Source organism: Schistocerca serialis, chromosome 2 (assembly GCF_023864345.2).
Source record: "Schistocerca serialis cubense isolate TAMUIC-IGC-003099 chromosome 2, iqSchSeri2.2, whole genome shotgun sequence".
NCBI lineage: Eukaryota > Metazoa > Arthropoda > Insecta > Orthoptera > Acrididae > Schistocerca > Schistocerca serialis.
In genome coordinates, this window is record NC_064639.1 from 801,521,690 (window position 1) to 801,545,016 (window position 23,327).

Below are 23,327 nucleotides of genomic sequence, written 5' to 3' on the forward strand. Positions count from 1 at the left end.
GTGTCGCGAGTGGATCTGCTAAACAAATACGAGAGGAAGATGTATGCTGTGCGTATGCGACAGAAGATTTGCTGCAGGAAACGTGCTTGGTGACTATGCGCGTTGTTGTGTTTTCAACAACACACTGACATTTAGGGAACGCACAACCTTAATTCATACACATATTCTGTAACAAGATAGGATATCAAAAATTGACCGTGCATTCATCTGCAGCAACTGCAGTGAAAACTTGTCGTGTACAATACGTGGTCTTGGAAATAGAGTTAAAGAGAAAGGATATGTACCATGGAAGAGTGCCACATCAAATGCCTGGTGTAAGATCACCACTTTTAATGTCACGATATAAAGTGAAAAACCTACTGTAGCATCACCTCTGGTAAAGGTCACGATGTTACTGTGATTAACGTACGAACACTGTGAAAATCCTTACAAATCGAATAACTGGACTCGGTGCATTATGTCCGATACTGTGCAAATATTCACAAACAAGACGATTTAATCAGTCATTGGACTAAAACTGTGGCAAACGGAAAGGTCTTCCGCGTATCCTTAAAACGGAGCTTCTAAAACTAGGATCGGCTGGCAGGTACGGTAAAAAATGGGATCTCGGCCGTCCTGTCAAAGAAAAAAATGAAATAAAATTATATCAAAGGTGCCCTCCATATGTGACACTTGAGGAACAAAATGAAATTAAAGCTAGAAAAAGACAAAAATAGTGTAAGTTGTGAAAAATGAGCTACGAATAGAAGAGTAATCTGAATACGCGAAAGTATTGAGGTAGTTGTGCGTTACTTGTACAGTGCAGGAACAGCACTATAAGCTAAAAAAGATTAAAATAGTAAAATTTACCAAACTTGTCCTAACTGAACTCGAACCCAACACCTTCGAGTCATAAACCACCGTGTTCGGGATATGTTCGCCATTTTTGCAGAGATTAGTGATCTGTTTCTGTAATTTTTATTTAGGGAAATTGGCATATTCGAATTTTTATGTAGGACAAATGGATTTTTGTTTCTCGTCAGTCTCAATGGATGGGTGACGCGACCATAGTATAACTATAAATGATCTCACCGGTGAAGGTAGTCGGAACTATCGGCTAGAAATCTTACTAAATAACTACTGTTACCCATTTCGTATAGACTGTGTTAAAAAGTCATGTATCACCTTCCGTGCTATTGCTAAGTGGCAAAGAACCATACGGATAAAATTAATCGAGTGCAAAGAAAATCATTTAATTAGCTAAGCATCTAGCTAAATATTCATGGAAACCCACCTTCACAAGAGACAGTTATCTACATTGTGTTGTTTCCTCTTTTGCGCTAATCATGGTTCGAAGCAGTAGATGTTCTTCATGTACTGATCTTTTATTTAAAAAGTGGTACACTTATACACTGAGGAGCCAAAGAAACTGGTACACCTGCCTAATATCGAGTAGGGCATCCGGGAGCACGTAGAAGTGCCGCGACACGACGTGGCACAGACTCGACTAATGTCTGAAGTAGTGCTGGAGGGAACTGACATCCTGAATCCTGCAGGGCTGTCCATAAATCCGTAACAGGACGAGGTGATGGAGATCTATTATGAACAGCACGTTTCTAGACATCCCAGATATGCTCAATAATGATCATGCCTGGGGAGTTTGGTGGCCAACGTAAGTGCTTAAGGGGCTCCGGAACGCCCTATACTTGCAATGTTAAAATAACGCTTATAAATTACGTCTTTCTTCACAAAGTATTTGAGGTAGGAAGTTGAACTTTTTACAGATTATTTATTGGAATATGGGCTACAACTTAACACAGGGATTTTACAAAATTTTAGTTCAGTTATTAAAGATGATTTTTTTTCAATTGTAATGAAAATTCACAACATTTTTTTGCAATTTTTTATTTATATATTAAAAAATATACAGTTTTTTGGAAAAAGGCTGTGTTAAATTATGCAGAAGGTACTGTGTAACATTTACTGAAAGTTTGAAACAAATATGTTTGGAAGATCCTTAGAAAACATGTAATTAGTATGAGAAAATAAAAGTTTTGGGAATCGAGCGACAAAGATTGGATTAACTTTTTAGTGCATTCCAGGTCCATAGGATGGATTATCTTCATCCTCTGCAAACTCCTCCTCCAGCTTCCTCTTGTTCCTCCTCCTGTTTACTCTTGCTTGTATTTCTAGACTCTTTACAGCCCTGTCTGCAGCCCGAAGGCGTTCCTTGTCTAAAGCAAGCATCGCTCGTTGTTGTGTTCGTAGATTTTGCTACCATTTTCTTCAGTTGCAGTTACTGCAACACTGTTCCAAAAGGTGGTCGTGTATGAACACTTATCACATTTCAGTTGTATTTCACTAGCAAGTCCTACATGCTTTATTATGGAGAGTTCCAGACCAACTTCACTACAATGAATACATCTTACACAGTTTGAAAAAATTCCTTTGAGAACCGACATATCAAATATTTCATTCACATCCGATTCGCCCATAAAACATTCATAGTTTTCACTCATTGAACCAAGCTTCTTCTGTGAAGTATTTTCTTTCCCACTTTGACTGCTATGGGCAGGTGTACTTGAGAGGTTAGGTTCACTCACTTGGTTATCGTCTTTATTATTTACAGTAATAACACGTACCTTTGGCTTTCCAACATTTCTCCTTTTCTTAAAAGCCTTCAGAGGACTTCTAATAACTTTACTTTTACTCATTATTATACTTCAACAAAACAGAGACTCAAGAAACAGAATTAATTACGAATATTTTCGAGATAACGACAGAGTAAATAAACATGAAACAATCGACAATCACACCAGCGATATATATTGAACCATCACAGGTTAGCCACAACACATACTTTATCTCACATCACTAAAATGTACCTGATGAACACGGACGTTAATAATAACACCATTTGACAGCAGTTTAACAGCGCCACAGTGGGTCACGCCCATGTAGAACACATTTCAAAAAAAATTTAAAAATAGTTGTAGTCTTCGGAATTGAATAAATTATATATCTATTAAAAGGTAATAGTCTGCAGATTCAGAAAACGCAAAAAAGTAACAATTGAACTTTTCATGATTTTGAGCCTTTCCGGAGCCCCTTAAAGTCAGAAGAGTGTTCCTGGAGCCACTCTGTAGCAATTCTGGACGTGTGGCGTGTCGCATTGTCCTGCTGGGATTGCTCAAGTCCTTCTGAATGCACAATGGACATGAATGGACGCAGGTGATGAGACAGGATGCTTACGTACGTGTCACGTGTTAAAGCCATATCTAGACGTATCATTGGTCCCATATCACTCCAGGTGCACAAGCCCTGCTGACATGCAGGATCCGTGTATTAATGAGGTTGTCTCCATACCCGTAAACGTCCATCCGCTCTATACAATTTGAAACGAGACTCATCCGACCAGGCAACGCGTTTCCAGTCATTAACAGTCCGCTGTCGATGTTACCGGGCCCAGGTGAGGCGTAAAGCTTTGTGTCGTGAAGTCACCAGTGGTACACGAGTGGGCCTTCGGCTCCGAAAGCCCGTATCGATGATGTTTCATTGGATAGTTCGCACGCTGACACTTGTTGATGGCTTAGCATCGAAATCTGCAGCAATTTACGGATGGGTTGCACTTCTGTCACTTTGAACGATTCCCTTCAGTCGTCGTTGGTCTCATTCTTGCAGGATCTTTTTCCGGCCGCAGCGATGTCGGAGATTTGATGTTTTACCAGATTCCTGATATTAAAGGTACACTCGGAGATGCTATGTCCCATCGCTCGTGCACAGACTATAACACCACGTTCAAACTCACTTAAATCTTGATAATCTGACATTGTAGTAGCAGTAACTGATCTAACAACTGCTCCAGACACTTGCTGTCTTATATAGATGTTCCCGACCGCAGCGCCGTCTTCTAACTGTTTACATATCTCTATATTTGAATACACATGCCTAACCAGTTTCTGTGGCGCTTCATTGTACTATAAAACCAACTGTTGTTTTGTTTTCTTTTCACTTTTCGTCAGGACGTACAGTGTTTCTTTGACAATCCGTTGTGACAGCCCTCAACTATTTTTAACATTACAGTAGTGCACTTGGCTGAAGAAATTATAAAAAGTATTACATAATCCCTGCTTAGCACTGCGCCTGTCTCCATCATGTAACAGGACTCCCACCTCACACAGCACTGTACTGTCGCCTCGAGATATCCTTCACTGGGACGATACAACGCACTTGTGAACCTAAATTGTTCATAAATGGCCTCTAACCAAGCCCGTCAGTCCAGACGTATTCGTTCGGAGTAAATATTTAAAATCGATGTGTAATCGTAGGAATAGGCATGGAATGCTCACTGGGAATTTGTCTGACATCAGTCTCGAAATGCCAACAACGAGGAAACCGTGATGACTTCATTATAAATATATCGTGAGTATTCAGTTCTGTCTTTCTCGATAAGCATATCTAACAGGAAAATAAGGACGGTAATGTTTATCGGTGTCGCAGAAAAACAGCGGAAACTCACCTCGAGATAACCTTTACTGGGACAGGGCGGATTTCTGCTTAACAACGTGAGGGACTGCGGGGTTTCCTCCGCATGGTCAAAGATAAGACGCTGCTGATTCGGGGAATTACTAGCAGTTGAAGCCACTGACGCTGAAAAGAAGGTTTGTACAAACTGTTGTTTTAGGTCCACGGCTCGGAACTGTCGCTGCGAAACAAGTGACGAGGATGGTACGAATGGTGGTAGCGTTGCGTCCAGTGATATCGGAGCTACTGCGTCCGCTGAGTAATAGCACTGCGATGAGAACTGGAGACGAAATTGTCTGTCGCGTAAACTGAAAAAGCGTCCCAGGGTTCGCCCAAAGTGACCTGTGGAAAATGCAGAGAACGTGAAATAGATTGAGCGGACGGTGATGCGAAGCCGCTCCGCCAAAGTATCTGTCCAGTGTCTTTGGCTCATTGATCTGCTAGGCTAACTCAAGTGCAATACGTTAGCTAATGAGACTCGGACGTGGGCTAAACTCAGATCGAATCGGCACGATGGATTGACGACGGTTAGTTTGACGCACTGCCCAGACTATAGTTTTAGGCGTTTTCGGCGCTTGTTAGGCAAATGCTGGGTCGATTCCCAATCACCGCATTGAAAAATACTGTGTACAAGCAATTAAAATTAGATAACACTCAGAATGAAGATTACACGATTCACAGTCAGACAGCGGACACTTCTTCGTTCCCGTATAGCTTTACTCCTCCCCCCCCCCCCCCCTACTTAACCTCTTTCAGGGTTAACTGACGACCTTGACGACAAAAAGGGTTTCCGACCGTGAAGTCAAAATACAAGAGCGGTTGATTAAGTAATGCAACACTTTTTTTCTCTGTCAGTTTCTGTTGAAGAAATATGGAATTTGTTGTGGGACATCGTGGAATATTCTCGCTTCAGCCCCTATAGTTTCATGCAGTTCTGATTGGTGGCAGTGCTACACGTAGATTGAAATTGGCGTCTGCAACGGAGGTGCGTTCTAAGCAGAGAGCGCTCATTGAATTTCTTTAGGTGTTAAACCAAAGCATCGCACATGTCTGTGGATACCTGGCAGGAAACGAAAGCGAGACGTCTGTCATCATCGCAACAACGTCGCGCAAACCTGTCCTGCCTGCCTCCCGCGTGCCGGCCCACCGCACACAGCTGTGCCTCCTGCTTTGTTAGAACGTGCGGACACTCTCATTCGAGATGATCGACAGATCACAATCAAACGCCTCGCTGCACAAATGGACGTCTTATGATGGTAGTGCTGACAGACTCGCACACCAATTGGGGTATTCAAAGGTGTGTTCACTGGACTGTTCTTCCCCATCCACCCTACAGCACGATTGTCGCACCTTCCGACTTCCATCTGTTTGGCCTATTGAAGGAGGCACTCATCAGGAAACTGTACGTTGATGATGGGGAGATTATTGATGCGGCAAGACGTTGTCTCCGATGTGGACCAGCAGAGTGGTGTGTTGTGGGCAGTACGTTGTGGCCCAGTAAGTTGGTTGTAAGGGTGTCGCATTGGCGGAGATTTAAGTTAAAAAATAGGAATCCTATTGGAATCCTAAATAAAACCAACCTGCTTTCAGAAAACAATTTTTGTATCACTTACTGATCGTTCCTCGTACAATAAATCTGCCAAAACATGAAGACAGTGGGCCTCGTACAACACGATAAATGCTAGGAGAGAGATTGTGGCTTTGCCTCTTTTCCATCACTCTCAATAAGACATGCTAGACAGGCTGTTGTAATATTGGGCACATATATGTGCCATACCATAAAAATGTGTTAAATTCAGGTGCATTGTATCGTATGGTAACCGGGGACCTAGAAACGACGGAGAGGCTCCGTCCCCGCCGCAGCCGCAGTGGTCCACAACCCCACGACGACTACCGCAGTCCACTTCGCCCCTCCGCCGCCCCACACCGAACCGTGGGTTATTGTGCGGTTCGGCCCCCGGTGGACCCCCCAGGGAACGTCTCACACCAGACGAGTGTAACCCCTATGTTTGCGTGGTAGAATAATGGTGGTGTACGCGTACGTGGAGAACTTGTTTGCGCATCAATCGCCGACATAGTGTAACTGAGGCGGAATAAGGGGCACCAGCCCGCATTCGCCGAGGCAGATGGAAAACCGCCTAAAAACCATCCACAGACTGACCGGATCACCGGACCTCGACAGAAATCCGCCGGGCGGATTCGTGCCGGGGACCAGGCGCTCCTTCCCGCCCGGAAAGCCGTGCGTTAGACCGCACGGCCAACCGGGCGGGCAAATTCGGGGGCATAGTATTCACTAATATTAAAACCAATGATTCGACTCGAAGGCTGATGTCAACAACAGTGTTTCATGGGAATGGGCCTGATTGCCGTCGCTCTTCTTCGACCTAAGAACTGAAGCGATGAATGATAGCCATACCCCGTTTCGTTAGGTACTGAAGTTCTCTTCCAGTACAGTTGGAGAACCTCTGGAATACTGTTCGAGTTTTGGGAGAATCCCAAGTGAGATGAGGCGTGATTTGGAATTTGAGTTGAGGAAGGAGGTGCGTTATGGTAGTCTGTGCAGTTGTGCAAAGTCACTAGGCCAAGGTGGCGTAGTGGTTAGCACATCTGCTTAGTGAGCAGGGGACCAGGGTTCGAATCCCGGTCTTGGTATAAATTTTCATTCGTCTCATCAGTCAGCGTATATACACCTACCATTCCCCACTTCGCTATTCCGTTCGCGATTGGTGCTTGGAAAAATCAACTGTCGATGAACCTCCGGTCGAGCTTTTACTATTATAATTTTTTTCTCTTTGTGGTCATTTGGCGAGACTTAAGTGGGAGGACGTAATATGCTTCTTGACTGTTCTTGGAACATATTACGGCGTTACGGTCTTGGAACATATTACGGCGTTACGGTCTGCTCCCGAAGAATTTTATTTACTATTTGGCCCATGCTTGGGACAATATTCCTCACCAGAGCGTAAATCACATCTGTCTTCTCTGTTTAGAATGAAATATAAAAATTTTCTTTTAATTGCATATTCATTAGTTGTAATTTGAAGCAAGGCAGATTTCTATACATTTATTGCGTGCGTTCCTTTTCGCAGAGATTAAATTTTTGTAGATTTCTGCAAAGGTACTAAATGTAACTCTTGAACTACTAGTGAAGATAAATTATTTCTTTCTGCCCTAAAATTCCTTCTCATCCCACCTGCATGTGCGCCTGTTTTCGCTTTGCATTCATATCATTTTATTTTCGTGGATAATATTGACATCGCACAGAAATTTAATAATGCAGTAGATTTAATCAGTTAATAGTTGCAAATATGTATCTAAATTTTTTAGCACGTAGTAGCAGTGCTTGTGAACTTGACAACGATTAGAAATAAGTGAACTTTACAACATTACAGACTTCATTACATATACATAAAGTCGTTCATTCAAAAAATATTAGAAAATTTCCTTATTCATAATAGTCAGAGGTCGGCAGCAGTGGACGGCCAGATCTTTTTGCTGGTACTGGCTATCAGGTAAGCTATGCCTGTGTCCGGCTCAGCATCTTTGGCCACTGCAGCGAACATCCTGCTGTCGGCGGCTTGCGTCTCTCGTATTCTCAGCATGAAACAAATGAAACAGACGTTTATGAAATATACAGTATTATGTTGTACAGATGCTACGGTGTCTTCTCAACTGTATTCGCTTAGGTGGTAAGTACAGCAGTGTGAAAGTTCCACTATCTTGACACCCTAAAGTTTGCTCGCGGAATTTTGATAGTGAACTTCTCCGTTATTAGCAATGTATTCCTGTAGCGTCTGTCAGTAGAGTTCTATTGTAATTAATCCGATAATGATCGCAGACAGATTAGCAATATTCAACAATTGGTCGAACCTGTGTTCTGTACGCCATTTCTTTCTTGGATGAACTGCATTTTCTTAGGATTTTTCGAAACAGTCTCAGTCTAGCATCTGCTTTTCGTACAGATACTTTCATGTGATCATTCCGTTTTAAATTGCTTCTAGATGTTTTGCCTTGACTTATCGTCAATAACGTAAGGGAGCAGTAATGGATCTCTTCCCATTTTCATGCACAATTTATTACATTCATTTACGTACAGTTTCAACTGCCAAGTTCATGCACAAAGCATCGATACTCCACAGATCTTCCTGTATTAAGGACAGCAAATTCTATTGTGAGCTATGAAAAAATTGAATAACGTAAGTGGCTATGACCTCTTAGAACAACGGCCTTGCCACAGTGGTAACACCGGTTCCCGTGAGATCACCGAAGTTAATGGCTGTCAGGCTAGCACTTGGGTGACCATCCGGTCTGCTGAGCGCTGTTGGCAAGTGGGGTGCACTCAGCCCTTGTGAGGCAAACTGAGGAGCTACTTGATTGAGAAGTAGCGGCTCCGGTGTCGTAAACTGGCATACGGCCGGAAGAGCGGTGTGCTCATCACGTGTCCGTCCATATCCGCACCCATGACGCCTTTGGACTGAGGATGATGCGGCGGCTGATCGGTACCGTTGGGCCTTCATCGCCTGTTCGGGCGGAATTTAGTTTATGGCTTTTGACGATATTTGTTTGATACTGTTGCAGGCTGTGTTTTCACGTTGGCTTTTTTCCTCTCAAAACAAGTTATGTTGTTTGAGGGAATGTGATGATGAAAAAGCACGAAAAATGTTAGGTAGAAACTTACAAATTATTTCCTTGCGAGCATGTGTGTACAAGGTGATTTCGTGACTATCTTACAAACTTTCAAGGATGCTGGAGAAGTTAAAATGTATCAATTTGACGTAAGGTTCCCCGGTCCGAAAACGAACGAGTTGGAAGTTATAAGCGAAAATATTTCAGTTACCTCTGACAGTGGAATAATGTACCATTACTGTTATTGCTACGATTGTGTGATAGACAACTTTGGGAGCTGCTAATATGGACGAAAAAAAAAAAAGAGAAAAATCCAGCAAACATAGGTTCTAAATTGCATACCTTAAGAGTTATGTGCACTTTCTCATCTTCACTGCTGTGAAACGCATCTCTTCTACTGAACAAGTGCTTATGGCTCTTAAGGTATGCATTTGAACCTATGTTCTTCTAGACTTTTTTGTTTTGTTCAATATTACCACCCCTGAAAGGTGCCTACCCTACAATCTCAGCAACAACAGTACCGGTACATGCGCTCCACTGTTAGTATTAGAACGATTTTCGCTTGTAACCTTAGACTCGGTCGTTTCCGGACCAGAGTCCTTTAGCTCAAGACATTTACCATTCTCTATCGTCGCTGAAAGTTTGTAACATCATCATGGAATCACCCTGCATAAAATTATTTTCGAATATCCTAATGTTTCTACCTGATCTAATATCGGTCCAGTGTCATGACCTCCGACCTTGATTTTTTTACTAAAAAAAATGATGCGTCGTGTGCTAGCCCCTCTGACGGTAGCTACTTTTGAGAGGCACTCAACTAGACACCGAAGTAGATAACAGAATCTGGCCTCTCCTTGTCAGTAGCTGTTTCCAAAATGAATAACTCACTCGAAAAGGATGTGTGCTTTGTGCTAGAAATTTCCAGGCAGATTAAAACTGTGGGCCAGACAGTGAGTCGAACCAGGTCCTTTGGCATTTTCGGCTCCATCTCAAGAAGTTTTAAACCAGCACACTTTCCGTGCAGTGTGAAAAACTTCATTCTAGAGTATCTGTCTTCTGTGTTGCCGTCGGAGAGGTTGCCATCCAGCAGTAATTCAAAGCGTGCCAGCAGCGGTGCCCGCGGCGTTTTTTTGGGCACAGGACGCATTTCGGTTGTTGGCGACCCGCTGGTTAACCTCATCGGCGACGAGGTCTCGGCAACGCAGTGTCTGAGAGTGGCATTGGCGTTGTGGGATGGCCTCTCCCCACGGCCACTGTCTGATGTGCGGGCCGCTCACATCCGCGTCGCACCACCCTTACTTTCTCATTTACCATCGGAATGCTAGTCGAATGCCTTAGTAGTGGCGCCACTGTTGATTGGAGTAAAAGAACTCAGACGTCAAACTGGGCAGCGAATGGTCTACGCAAAAAAGTAACATCGGTTATGTCCCAAGGAAGAATAGTAGAACCTCTTATATTTTGATAAACGCTTTATCAGATAGGGTCAGCAGCACTATCACATCATTAGCTGACGATGCTGTTATCTACAGGAAAATGTCGGCGTTGGATGGTCGTAAGTAAAATCAGAAAGACGCAGCAAAATTTTCTCTATATGCAGTGAATGGCAGCTCTTTAAATTTGCATAAATGCGAGATAACGCCTATAATACAGAGAAAAAAACCTGCTGCAAGCCGTTTACAATATTAGCGGTGAACATCTTGAGCAAATCACACCATGCAACCGGGTAACACTGAGAATCCATAAGAAATAGGCGATCGCTTTTAGTCACTATTATGGAGGTCGAATGGAAGATTTGGATTTGTTAGGTTTCTGGAAAATTGTACTGCATCTGCAAAGAGAACTGCAACTAAGACGCTAGTGCGACCAACTCGTGAGTGTTGTTCCAGCGTTCGGAGTCCTTATCTAGCAGCTGTGACAACAGACGTCCAACAAATTCGGACAAGCTGCTAGGATCGCAGTATGTCTGCTGCGTAGTCCATGTGAAAGTGTGACAGATGTTTGGAAGCCTTGGAAGAAAGGCGAAACCCCACTAGGTAAATCTAGAAATTGTTTTTTGAGGAAGGCTGTGCGACCATTCTGCTGCCATCGTCGTATATCTCTCATAGTGATGTGAGAATATGATAAAGAGACAAGGGTTTAGCCCACGCTCAATATGCAATTGGAATACGATAGAAAATTTATACAAAGTACCATATGCCATGCACTTAACAGTGGCTTGTGGTACGTATGTGTAAATGGGTTGTGTTTTTAAGGTTACAAAAGAACTCTAGATAATTTTAATAATAAATTACGCCTGAATTAAAGAGCTACTCTATGTGTACGCCTGGACTCATTTGGGTACCTGAATCCAAAAAAACTGTTATCTCACTCACCACACTGCCTTATCTAAATAGTGACATCTATATGAGTTTCATCAGTTGCCCGATGAAAATAAGACTTCTAGGTGTGAAGTTGAAACTGCAGTTTATATGCCCATGTCATACGGTAATATGCCAATGATGAGCTACTGATGCTTCAATAGAGGGACTTTTTTATAATCCTCGATTGGTGAATGTGAATATGACCAATACTGCATTGTCACAGAAGATTGACTTGATTCTTAATTTGAACTTCTGAGGAATGGTGGTTTGAACATGAGAAACATTATTTCTGACATTACCTATTTCTGACATTACCATGAGTACAATAGCAATGTCAACAAAAAGTGTGAAACCTCATCCTCCAATATTTCAACATGTGTTTATTAGGTCGCTTTGTTGTCTCTGTGTTAGGTGCAAATATTGCAGTTGATTTTGGTGAGCTAGAGACTTGAAATCTTAAACATAGCTCAGAACTGGATGGCAGTACAGTGTTGACTCATTTTCTGGTCTTCCTGATCCATGTAGCTCCCATGGGGGAGGGAGTAGCAGTGGAAAGGCTGGCAACGCCTGACATGTCGGCTGCCCTGCAGAACTGGCATGTTTTGTGGGTAGTATCCGAATGAGTTACAGGCAGTTTGCGTGGAACTCAATGATGGCAGCTAGATGAGACTGGTACATCGGTGAGTGCTGGTACTGCTTCTGCAGCACTGGCCTCGTGGCGCTACAGGGCCATGCACTCCTTGCTGGCCAATTAGTGCTCGCAGTCGCACTCGAAGACCATGGGTCTGCCTTCATTTGTGTATTTGCTCTGTCGTCATATTGTTCTCATTACACAGTGGATGGATGATCTTAGATTTCGCTACGCCATGTTTCTGCCTCTTGGATTACTCACTTGAACTTCGTCATTCTACCGTGCTGTCTCCATTGTCCATTTTTCTCTTCTCTTTACTCCCCAGTTCACACTCGACTAACGACTGTTGATGGTCTCTGGCTGGTCGGCCAGACTCTTGTTTTTTTGAATCGTTCCCGATCCTTGTCAGATTCCAGTTACAATAGATTGTAACAATAAAATAAAAACTTATAACAATCATACGAAATTAATTGTGCTTCCTTTTTGTAATATTTTTTAGGAAAATGATAAGCAGGTTGATATAATATTAGTGTCTAGGTGTAACACTGAATAAAAAGTTCTCGGATTTCCAGCTGCATCGAGTGATTAAAGTTATACGCCGGTGTATTGCTGGTACGTTCCTTGTATACACTAGTTGCCGGCTGTGACGTCACTGGTGCTCGCTGCATATGTGGGCGAACGTTGAATCGCGCGATCGCTGGATTCCTTGCCGTACTGAGCTGCAGGCTACCGACTCTATTTAAGGCGTTATCGGTGATTATTTCTTTGGCTTCTTTAATTACATAGTCCCAGAAGCCTTTCGTGCGAGCCACGACGAAGGTTTCGTCAAATTTTATCCGGTGATCTGTTTCTAAAGCATGCTCAGGTAATGCTGATTTCTCGGAGTAGCGTAGGCGATAAAAGCTGTCTCTCATGTTCCTTCCCGCGTTGTTTCACACGGCGCAAGACCGGCCGCACTCACAAGGTTTCTTATAGACCCCAGGTTTTCTGAGACCTGCTGCGTGTTTAACTGCTCTCTGTAATAGACGGGTTTTTGGCAGAGGCTGTTCAACAGGCGGCTCATCTTGTTCGTCACGGAAGCACAGAACAACAAGAAAACAAGTTTTTTCGTGCTCCTCGTCGGCAGTCTTGTGATTCTCGGTTGAAATCACTTTACTTGACGAACATTACAGCTTTTGTTCCTGGAGACGTTGCGTGGATGGTTCAGCTCTTGGGGCAGGTTATCAACGTCTGATATCATTTCTGCACGATACACCAATGTTTGCAAAACAGTGCGGTTCTGTGTTGCATGGTAATGGCTGATGGCGTGCAACTACATATTGGTGTAGGTGAGTTTTCTATAAACGCTGTGGCCAAGGCATCCGCTTTGTGTGCGGCGGACGAGTTTGTCGTGAAAGACCAATGCTTTGTCTTTTTCTACCTCCATGGTGAACTGTTAATGTCAGTGCCGTTGAGGTGTTCCAAGAACTCATGAAGTTTCTCACGTCAGTGGAGCCAAATGACGAATGCGTCGTCAGGGTATCGAACGAAACATCTGGGCTTTATGACGCTGTGTCTAGGGCAATATCTTCAAAATTCTTCATGAAAAGGTTTGCAACAGCTGGCGATAATAGGCTACCCACTGCAACGCCGTCCTGCTGATAGTAATAATAAGAAGACGTAAGAGTGAAGCTCCTGGCAGATTAAAACTGTGTGCCGGACCGAGACTCGAGCTCGGGACCTTTGCCTTTCGCGGGCAAGTGCTCTACAACTGAGCTACCCAAGCACGACTCACGACCCGTCCTCAAAGCTTCAGTTCTGCCAGTACCTCTTCTCCTACCTTCCATATTTCACAGAAGCTCTTCGGCGAACCTTGCAGAACTAGCACTCCTGGAAGAAAGGATATTGCGGAGACATGGCTTAGCCACAGGCTGGGAATGTTTTCAGAATGAGATTTGCATTCTGCAGCGAAGTGCGCGCTGACATGACACTTCCTGGCTGATTAAAACTGTGTGCTGGACCGAGACTCGAGCTCGGGACCTTTGCCTTTCGCGGGCAAGTGCTTTACCATCTGAGCTACACAAGCAAGACTCACGACCCGTCTTAATTCTGGAGACGTAAGAGTGTTTCTACAATAGTTCGACTACGTCAGTTACAAAGAAATGGGATACTACGTCCAAACTGTCTTTGATAGGCACATTCGTAAATAGCGCCACCAGATCAAAACTGACTAGAATGTCACCCTCTCTAAGTCGAAGACGATTAATTCGGCGGATAAAATATGTTGAGTTTTTAATATAACGTTCACAGTGTCCCACTGGCCAAGTACCTCGCGAGCTTCTATGTTGCTGAACGGTGGTGGGTACGATGAGGCGGAATGGCGTCCCATCCTTGTGGATTTTCGATAACGCATAACCAGTAGGTGGGGTCTTAGTCCCTAAGGGAGATGATACTCGACCACAGTGTCTTCCACAGAAGAGCGCTTGAGAAGTACAGATGTCTTTCGTATTATCCTCGATGTTGGGTTGCGTGGGTGTTTCCGGTAAGTATCTTCATCCAGTAGTGCGCAGATCTTCGTTTCATAGTCCGCGTATTGCATAATTAAATGGCTGTATATCGCTTGTCAGCAGGAAGTACCACAATGCTTCCATCATTGCGTAGTGCTCGCAGGCCATTGCGCTCAGCCCAGGTCATGTTAGGTGCTGGTAACTTTGCCTTCGTGAGAAAAAGGCGTATTTCGGCCCCTGTTTCATTTGGGAGCTAGCGGTCTGTCTGTTCGACGCCACTTATTATTTGACGTACAGAAACGTCCCGCGGCGATGAGGCGAAGTTACGTCCTTTAATCGCCGGCGTTGCACCCGTGTTTGTATCTTTCGCCGTCAAGTTGATCACGTTCCGGTGTGAGGATCTGTTGTCCACGTCGTTTTGTTGGGACAGGCGGCTGAACTTTCTTTTCTGCCCCTCTGTAGTTTGTTTCTGTGATGACCTTTGTTGGGAAACGGTAGCTGCGTCGACCCAATCCCAGTCCGAAGCTTTGATAAGTGCAGATCATGCAGGGCCAAAAGGGCACGTCCATACGCATCCAGCTGTTGCGTGGAGGTATCCTTTCTCATAGTAGGGCACGATGATATATCTTCATGAAGTCAGCGGTGTTGATATCGTGGAATAGTCTTCTCGTCAAGGCACCTCTATAGGAAGACTAGCGAATTCAGTAAATTAGCCTTCTTGACGCGCAGCTTCCCCAGACGTTTAACGCTGCACCACGTTGCCTCTCCGTAGAGGTACCTAATATAAGAATGCAGAGTCTCGCGGCGGTAACATTGTGGTTCCCTGTCGGACATGGTAACCCGCCTACTGAAAAGACACAAGATCAAATCGATCTTGGGGCCTTTGAAAAAAATCCTTTAATTACTGAGATCAGTTGAAGACGTAGAAGGTCTCAAAAGACCTGGGGCCTACAAAATAGCTTACGAGCGTGGCCGGTCTTACGTCGGGAAAACAGCCCAGGAAGGAGCAAGAGAGGTTTTATCGCCTACGCTACCCCTAAAAATCTACTTTAGCTGAGCATGCTTTAGAAAACTTTTGCCGGATAAAATTCGACGAAAATTCTGTCGTGACTCGCAGTAACGGCTTCTTGGACTGTTTAATTACGGAAGCCGTACAAATAAAAATCGCTGATAACACACTAAATAGAGACTGTGGCTTGCAGCTCAGCACGGCGTGGGATCCAGTGATCGCGCGGTTGAGACGAGCTCATCGAACCCAGAATCCACGTCTGCCAATATATATATGGCGAGCACCAGTGACGTCACAGCCAGCAACTGTATATAAGTGGCGTACCAGCAACCAATTGACACATACTTCTTCACAATGCACAAGGAGTGCTTAGCCGAGAGCTCGTGTAATTGTAATCACTTAACGCGGCTGGAAACCTGAGAACTTTTTGTTCAATGTTACCTCCGCGGGACTCTGCGTTCTTACAGGTATAACAATATTCTATTTCATGTATCATCAGGTGAAAAGACGTTGAAACAAACTTGAAATTTAACACGTCTTGCTCTTATAACCTCATCAAAGGTTTAAAATTCATTGAGAAATTTCACACATAGAAGACTAGAAAGCAGAAAATAATTATATACATAAAAATAAAATTTTAATATATGCATTTATAAACTGACTTAAAAATTACAAAAAATTCTCTTGACCGCTTACTGGTTCTTAACGCCATTCAGAAGTTCTGAAAATTTATGTTTGTGAATTTTTGATAGGTATGAAAATACTCTAGTAAGATTTATACCGCAATATGTGGGGCGCAAACAGTTGATAACAGGAGTTGATCTATTCATGCATCGGTTATGTATTGCTCGTGTCTCACGTTTTTCGGTGTAAATTTTAAAGGTATTTTCATAGCTTTTAAAAATACACAATCATAAATTTTCATAGTTATCTGCATGGGGTTAGGCGAAATTATTTCATACATTTTAGTGCGATATAAAAGCGTGTTGTATTAATAGTTTATTTTTATTTCAGTAATTATTTCCTTCTTCAGTTATGTTGAGAGTAATGCGGTGGAAGGAAGAAACGACCTTGATGCTTAATAGTTGTATGTACGCACTTGGAACTGTGCGGTGACTTGTCAGGGAGCTGTGTGCTGATTTGTCAGTTCTGTGGAGCCAGAAGGAAGCAGAGAGTGGGGAGGAGGTGGGCTGCGCGGCGAGTCCCAGAGGACAGATGGCAGAACTGCTGAACCGGCTCGGTGAACCTGTTTATCGCGTCCTGCTGGCAGCTGCGCTGGCAGCGATACCAACGCCCACTCCACCCCCGCCACCGAGCCCTCGACAGCAGAGCGCCTCCAATCGTGCGCGCAGAAACTGCTCCAGCGCCCTTATCATCTTTCTCTCGTATTAGCAACTGCTCTCTTCAAATGGCTCTGAGCACTATGGGACTTAACATCTGTGGTCATCAGTCCCCTAGAACTTAGAACTACTTAAACCTAACTAACCTAAGGACATCACACACATCCATGCCCGAGGCAGGATTCGAACCTGCGACCGTAGCAGTCACGCGGTTCCGGACTGAGCGCCTAGAACCGCTAGACCACCGCGGCCGGCAACTGCTCTCTTCCCGTTTCCCTTTATATAGTACATGTCTGATGAATACATTGCCGTTTAACGAACTGACCAAAATACAGTAGATACGACGAAGGTAGGACTGTCAGCTAACAAGAAAATCTCCGCTCAGAAAGCTCGAAATAAACTGCAACGGTTTCAATTATTAACTGGCTGACTATGAATGTCACATCCTTCCGTAATACTCCATACCCATAAAGCCTTGATCCGACATATTTCTTTACCTTTGTCTTTCGGGATCCATCCCACCAAATTATAAACACCATGTCCTCCTCGACGGCTGAGTGGTCGGTACGGCAGAATGCCTTGCAAAGGGGAGCGGGTTCGATTCCCGGCTGGGTCGGAGATTTTTTTCGCTCAGGGACTGGGTGTTGCGTTGTCTTCATCATCCTATCGACACGCAAGTCGCCAGACTGGCATCACCTAAAAAGACTAGCACCACGCGACCGGTCTACACGACGGGAGGCCCTAGCCGCACGACATTTCATGAACACCATTCGGTTCGTTCGTTTTATCTCGTTTAGGGTAGTCCTTATTTTTCAGATTATCAAAGATCCTGCCCTCATCGCCAATATTAAAAACTTTGTTGTTGTGGTCTTCAGTCCTGAGACTGGTTTGATGCAGCTCTCCATGCTACTCTATCCTGTTGAAGCTTCATCTCCCAGTACTTACTACAACCTACATCCTTCTGAATCTGCTTAGTGTATTCATCTCTTGGTCTCCCTCTACGATTTTTACCCTCCACGCTGCCCTCCAATGCTAAATTTGTGATCCCTTGATGCCTCTGAACATGTCCTACCAACCGGTCCCTTCTTCTTGTCAAGTTATGCCACAAATTCCTCTTCTCCCCAATTCTATTCAATACCATATAAATACGAAGACAGTAACTTGTTCTCGAAAGAACAGTTACTGTTGATGACCGCGCAGCTTATCCCTGGAATAAATGATGACTAACTGACAACCTCTGCTGCTAACAGGTGTTGTTGATATACCTCGATGTGGACAGCTGAAAATGTGTGCCCCGACCGGGACTCGAACCCGGGATCTCCTGCTTTTCAGTTAGTCATCGTTTATTTCAGGGATAAGCTGCACGGTCATCAACAGTAACTATTCTTTCGAGAACAAGTTACTGTCTTCATATATATATATATATATATATATATATATATATATATATATATATATATATATATATAGTTAAAGGCTACCCAGCCATTGACCTTCGTCTGTGCGATTGCGCACAGGTTGCCCAAGCTCTTACGGGAATCGCCAAAGCGTGCGCGAGTAATGAGTAGGTGGGCAAATGTCTACAAGGTACAATACATATGTAGAATTTTGGACAGTTGGGAATGTGAGTCTCACGGGAAGCGTGCAAGGGATAAGCCCCTGCAGTCGCGCTGTTTATCTGTGTCCTCGGTGGCTCAGATGGATAGAGCGTCTGCCATGTGAGCAGGAGATCACGGGTTCGAGTCCCGGTCGGGGCACACATTTTCAGCTGTCCACATCGAGGTATATCAACAACACCTGTTGGCAGCTGAGGTTTTCAGTGAGGCATCATCTATTCAATACCTCCTCATTAGTTATGTGATCTACCCATCTAATCTTCAGCAATCTTCTGTAGCACATTTCGAAAGTTTCTATTCTCTTCTTGTCCAAACTATTTATCGTCCATGTTTCACTTCCATATATGGCTACACACCATACAAATACTTTCAGAAACGACTTCCTGACACTTAAATCTATACTCGATGTTAACAAATTTTTCTTCTGCAGAAACCCTTTCCTTGCCATTGCCAGTCTACATATTATATCCTCTCTATTTCGACCATCATCAGTTATTTTGCTCCCTAAATAGCAAAACTAATCTGCTACTTCAAGTGTTTCATTTCCTAATCTAATTCCCTCAGCATCACCTGATTTAATTAGACTACATTCCATTGTCCTCGTTTTGCTTTTGTTGATTTTTATCTTATATCCTCCTTTCAAAACAATGTCCACTCCGTTCAACTGCTCTTCCAAGTCCTTTGCTGTCTCTGACAGAATTACAATGTCATCGGCGAACCTCAAAGTTTTTATTTCGTCTCCATGGATTTTAATACCTACTCCGAATTTTTCTTTTGTTTCCTTTATTGCTTGCTGAATATACAGATTGAATAACAAAGGGGAGAGACTACAACCCTGTCTCACTCCCTTCCCAACCACTGCTTCCCTTTCATGCCCCTCGACTCTTAGAACTGCCATCTGGTTTCTGTTCAAATTGTAAATAGCCTTTCGCTCTCTGTATTTTACCCCTGCCACCTTTAGAATTTGAAAGAGAGTATTCCAGTCAACATTGTCAAAAGCTTTCTCTAAGTCTACAAATGCTAGAAATGTAGGTTTGCCTTTCCTTAATCTTTCTTCTAAGATAAGTCGTAGAGGCAGTATTGCCTCACGTGTTCCTGTATTTCTACGGAAAACCTTTGTATTATACTACAATACGGACGCTACTGGTATGCTAACACATTCCCAAACCCTATACCTGTACGAACTTCAACTTCCCTTCCTTCACAGCTTCATCCCACATCATGAAATTCGCCGCTACATTAATCCCGCTTTAAAGGTCTATTACACTACTTCCCATCCGTGCTCATATCAATGACCCCTACCTACTTTTCTTTTCTTGCAGTATTCATGGGGCAGCATTCTTTTTTTTTCACGTATCCTAACAAAAACCCTCCTCATAGAATTAATCAACATTGCTTCTTATAGTTAACGATTTCAGAGTACAGGTATGTGGTCATGGAAGTGTGATGCTTCTGTTAATTCCTCCACTGTCCCAGTATCATTCTCTAAAAAACGGCTACACTAAGGACACGCAAATTTCATATTAGTGTAAACCTCCTTTACAGTAATAAAATTCAAACACATGTTTCTTTAAATGTTTTGTCGTTACTTGTATTTTAAAATCGTGCTGCCGATGTTAGGCCCTGCAACTCATGGAGGGGGGAGGGGGGGGGGGTCATGGAATGAAATTTTGATAAAGAAAGCAACACTCTGATTACTTGATAAAAATCAGCTCTGAATTTGTAAAACGTCTGTGATGATGCTGTTTTTTATTCTTTGTCTTACAGACTCGGTAAAATTTGGAAGTCTGCTTGAACAAGTTACACGGGAATCTGCAATTTAACACGAGAAATGAACATCGGTACTTGTTGGTGTTTTTGTAGACACCGATCAGAAAGATGTGAAACTAGATATAAATGCACGACACATTGAAGAACACACTGGATATCCAACCGCTATGGTGTTGATGAGAATGCGAGGCTGAATCTTTGTTTGTTGAGCAACGAAATTTCGGTAGCAATTGTATCTGTCTAGTTTAACTTCTACTCCATTCAGCATCAGATGCGCTGCTGACCATTAAAACTGGAGTGCCACGAAGGGTAGCAACTAGGGTAGTGGTGATTTGGGGGCCAACAACGTGAGAAATCTCTTACGCAGTAACAGTGGCTCTCATTCTGGACCGGCCGATGTGGCCGAGCGGTTCTAGGCGCTTCAGTCTGGAACGGCGCGACCGCTACGGTCGCAGGTTCGAATCCTGCCTCGGGCATGGATGTGTGTGATGTCCTTAGGTTAGTTACGTTTAAGTAGTTCTAAATTCTAGGGGACTGATGACCTCAGATGTTAAGTCCCATAGTGCTCAGAGCCCTTTGAACCATTTTTTTCTCATTCGGGTAGACAGCGAGTCGAATTGATGGCAGATACGGACACGTCATTCCACGCTGTTTCAGTTCTGTGCCAGAGTTCATTAATCGCAATGGCTGACGAGTAGTGTCATGCCAGTGTCTCGGCAACCCTTGACCGGATGTTTTCAGTGGGTATGACAGATCTGGAGAACGTCATGTCGAGGGTAACACTCGAAAACCGTGAGATTGAGATGGATCAGGACAACATCAGAAACATGTGGTCTTGTGTTATCTTGTTGAATCATAACGTCACGGAGACCTGAAAGATCAGGCACAGCCACCACCGGCCTTAACAAAACAGAAAGGTACCAATTACTGTCCAAATTACTGTAGTCCGATTAAAATTACTTGACAGTTAGCGCCTGCCACTTGCCGCTATAGGGGCGCCACAGCGCCTGCCAACTACCGCTCGGGTGACATGGTGGGTCACTGCAAAAATTCCGGTACTGTGTAATGCGGAGCAGTGTAGAAAGTGCCTGCTACGAGGTATGTCGGGAATCGAGGTGCTCTGCCGACAGCTTATTTTAAGTGGCTAGTGACTATGTTATTCAATCTGTATATTGAGCAAGCACTAAAGGAAACAAAAGAAAAATTCGGAGTGGGAATTCAAATCCATGGAGAAGAAATAAAAACTTTGAGGTTCGCCGATGACATTGTAATTCTGTCAGAGACAACAAAGGACATGGAAGAGCAGCTGAACGGAATGGACAGTATCTTGAAAGGAGGATATAAGATTAACATCAACAAAAGCAAAATTAGGATAATGGAACGTAGTCGAATTAAATCGGGTGATGCTGAGGGTATTAAATTAGGAAATGAGACGCTTAAAGTAGTACATGAGTTTTGCTATTTGGGGAGCAAAATAACTGATGATGGTCGAAGTAGAGAGGATATAAAATGTAGACTGGCAATGACAAGGAAAGCATTATTGAAGAAGAGAAATTTGTTAACATCGAGTATAGATTTAAGTGTCAGGAAGTCGTTTCTGAAAGTATTTGTATGGAGTGTGGCTATGTATGGAAGTGAAACGTGAACGATAAATAGCTTGGACAAGAAGAGAATAGAAGCCTTCGAAAAGAATGCTGAAGATTAGATGGGTAGATGACATAACTAACGAGGAGGTATTGAATAAATTAGGGAGAAGAGAAATTTGTGGCATACCTTGACTAGAAGAAGGGATCGGTTGGTAGGACATGTTCTGCGGCATCAAGGGATCACCATTTAGTATTGGAGGGCAGTGTGGAGGGTAAAAATCGTAGAGGGAGACCAAGAGATGAATACACTAAGCAGATTCAGAAGGATGTATGTTGCAGTAGGTACTGGGAGATGAAGAACTTTGCACAGGATAGAGTAGCACTGAGAGTTGCATCAAACCAGTCTCTGGACTGAAGACAACAACAATAACAACAACAACAGTGACTGAACTCCAGCAGACGACGCGTTTTGTAGCTCTGAATTTAAAATCATGTCCTAAGCTAACCACAACCTCGTAATGTGCTGGGTATCCAGGAAAACAGCGGTCAACAATCTGCGGCAGAACTAAACGGCGATTAAAGCTAACCTCTATGCGCAAACTCAAGACGGGAAAAATTCAGTTCAGTGTTGAAAGAAAACTGTAATTTGTCTCTGTCATTGGTTACATGTAACTATCCTCACACTGGCTGCACGAGTTGTCGCATTTCCGACTGATGAACAGTTCTCCCTCGCTCTTGTTTTACAGATTTTAGGTGACACAGGCAAATTCCGGTCGAATAAGAGGACACGAAGAAAAATAAGAGCAAATAAAAAGTCAAGAAGATGACGAAAATGATGCGGTAAAGAATAAGAAACTTAAAAAAATAAAGTTAAACCAATTAATTGAATAAAATAAACATCAAACTGTTTAAATTAGATTTGTAAATAAAAACATTCACTACATTTGACGATATTCAAACCTACGACCATCTACGTCAGATTCATACGCTATCCATTGCGCTACGGTACAACACTGGGTTAAGCAGTTATATTTATGTCTGTGGTGATCCACTCGCAAAAGTGTTTTGCAGCCTTTAATAATTCAACTTCACGCAATGTCGTGCGGAGCTTATGTGATATAAGAATATCTCTGTTATTATAACTGTATATGTGACGCTGAATCGTTGTCTTGTGTGAAATGTGTATATTTCATTAGCATCTATGTGTGTGTGTGTGTGTGTGTGTGTTTTGTTTTTGGTGTGGTTATAATGTGTGATGAAATACGAAATAAATGGGACAGACACATGATTCCGGATGGGAATACACCAAGAAAGAATGTTGGATAGTTAATTGAAAGTGAAATGACCAATTAATGTGGCAGTGTGGCAATGGCAAACTGTTTGCCCGTAACATTGAAGTT

General features: G+C 43.3%; 1 protein-coding gene and 1 non-coding gene across 2 annotated transcripts in view; both read left to right on the top strand.

The window, feature by feature from the left end:
* The window catches only part of LOC126458043 (sialin-like), a 408,590-nt gene that overhangs the window by 48,454 nt on the left and 336,809 nt on the right, over positions 1-23,327 (top strand). The gene's annotated exons all lie outside the window — the stretch shown is intronic.
* On the top strand, positions 7,084-7,155 carry Trnat-agu (transfer RNA threonine (anticodon AGU)). Its single transcript has one exon. It is a non-coding gene; the product is annotated as a tRNA-Thr (tRNA).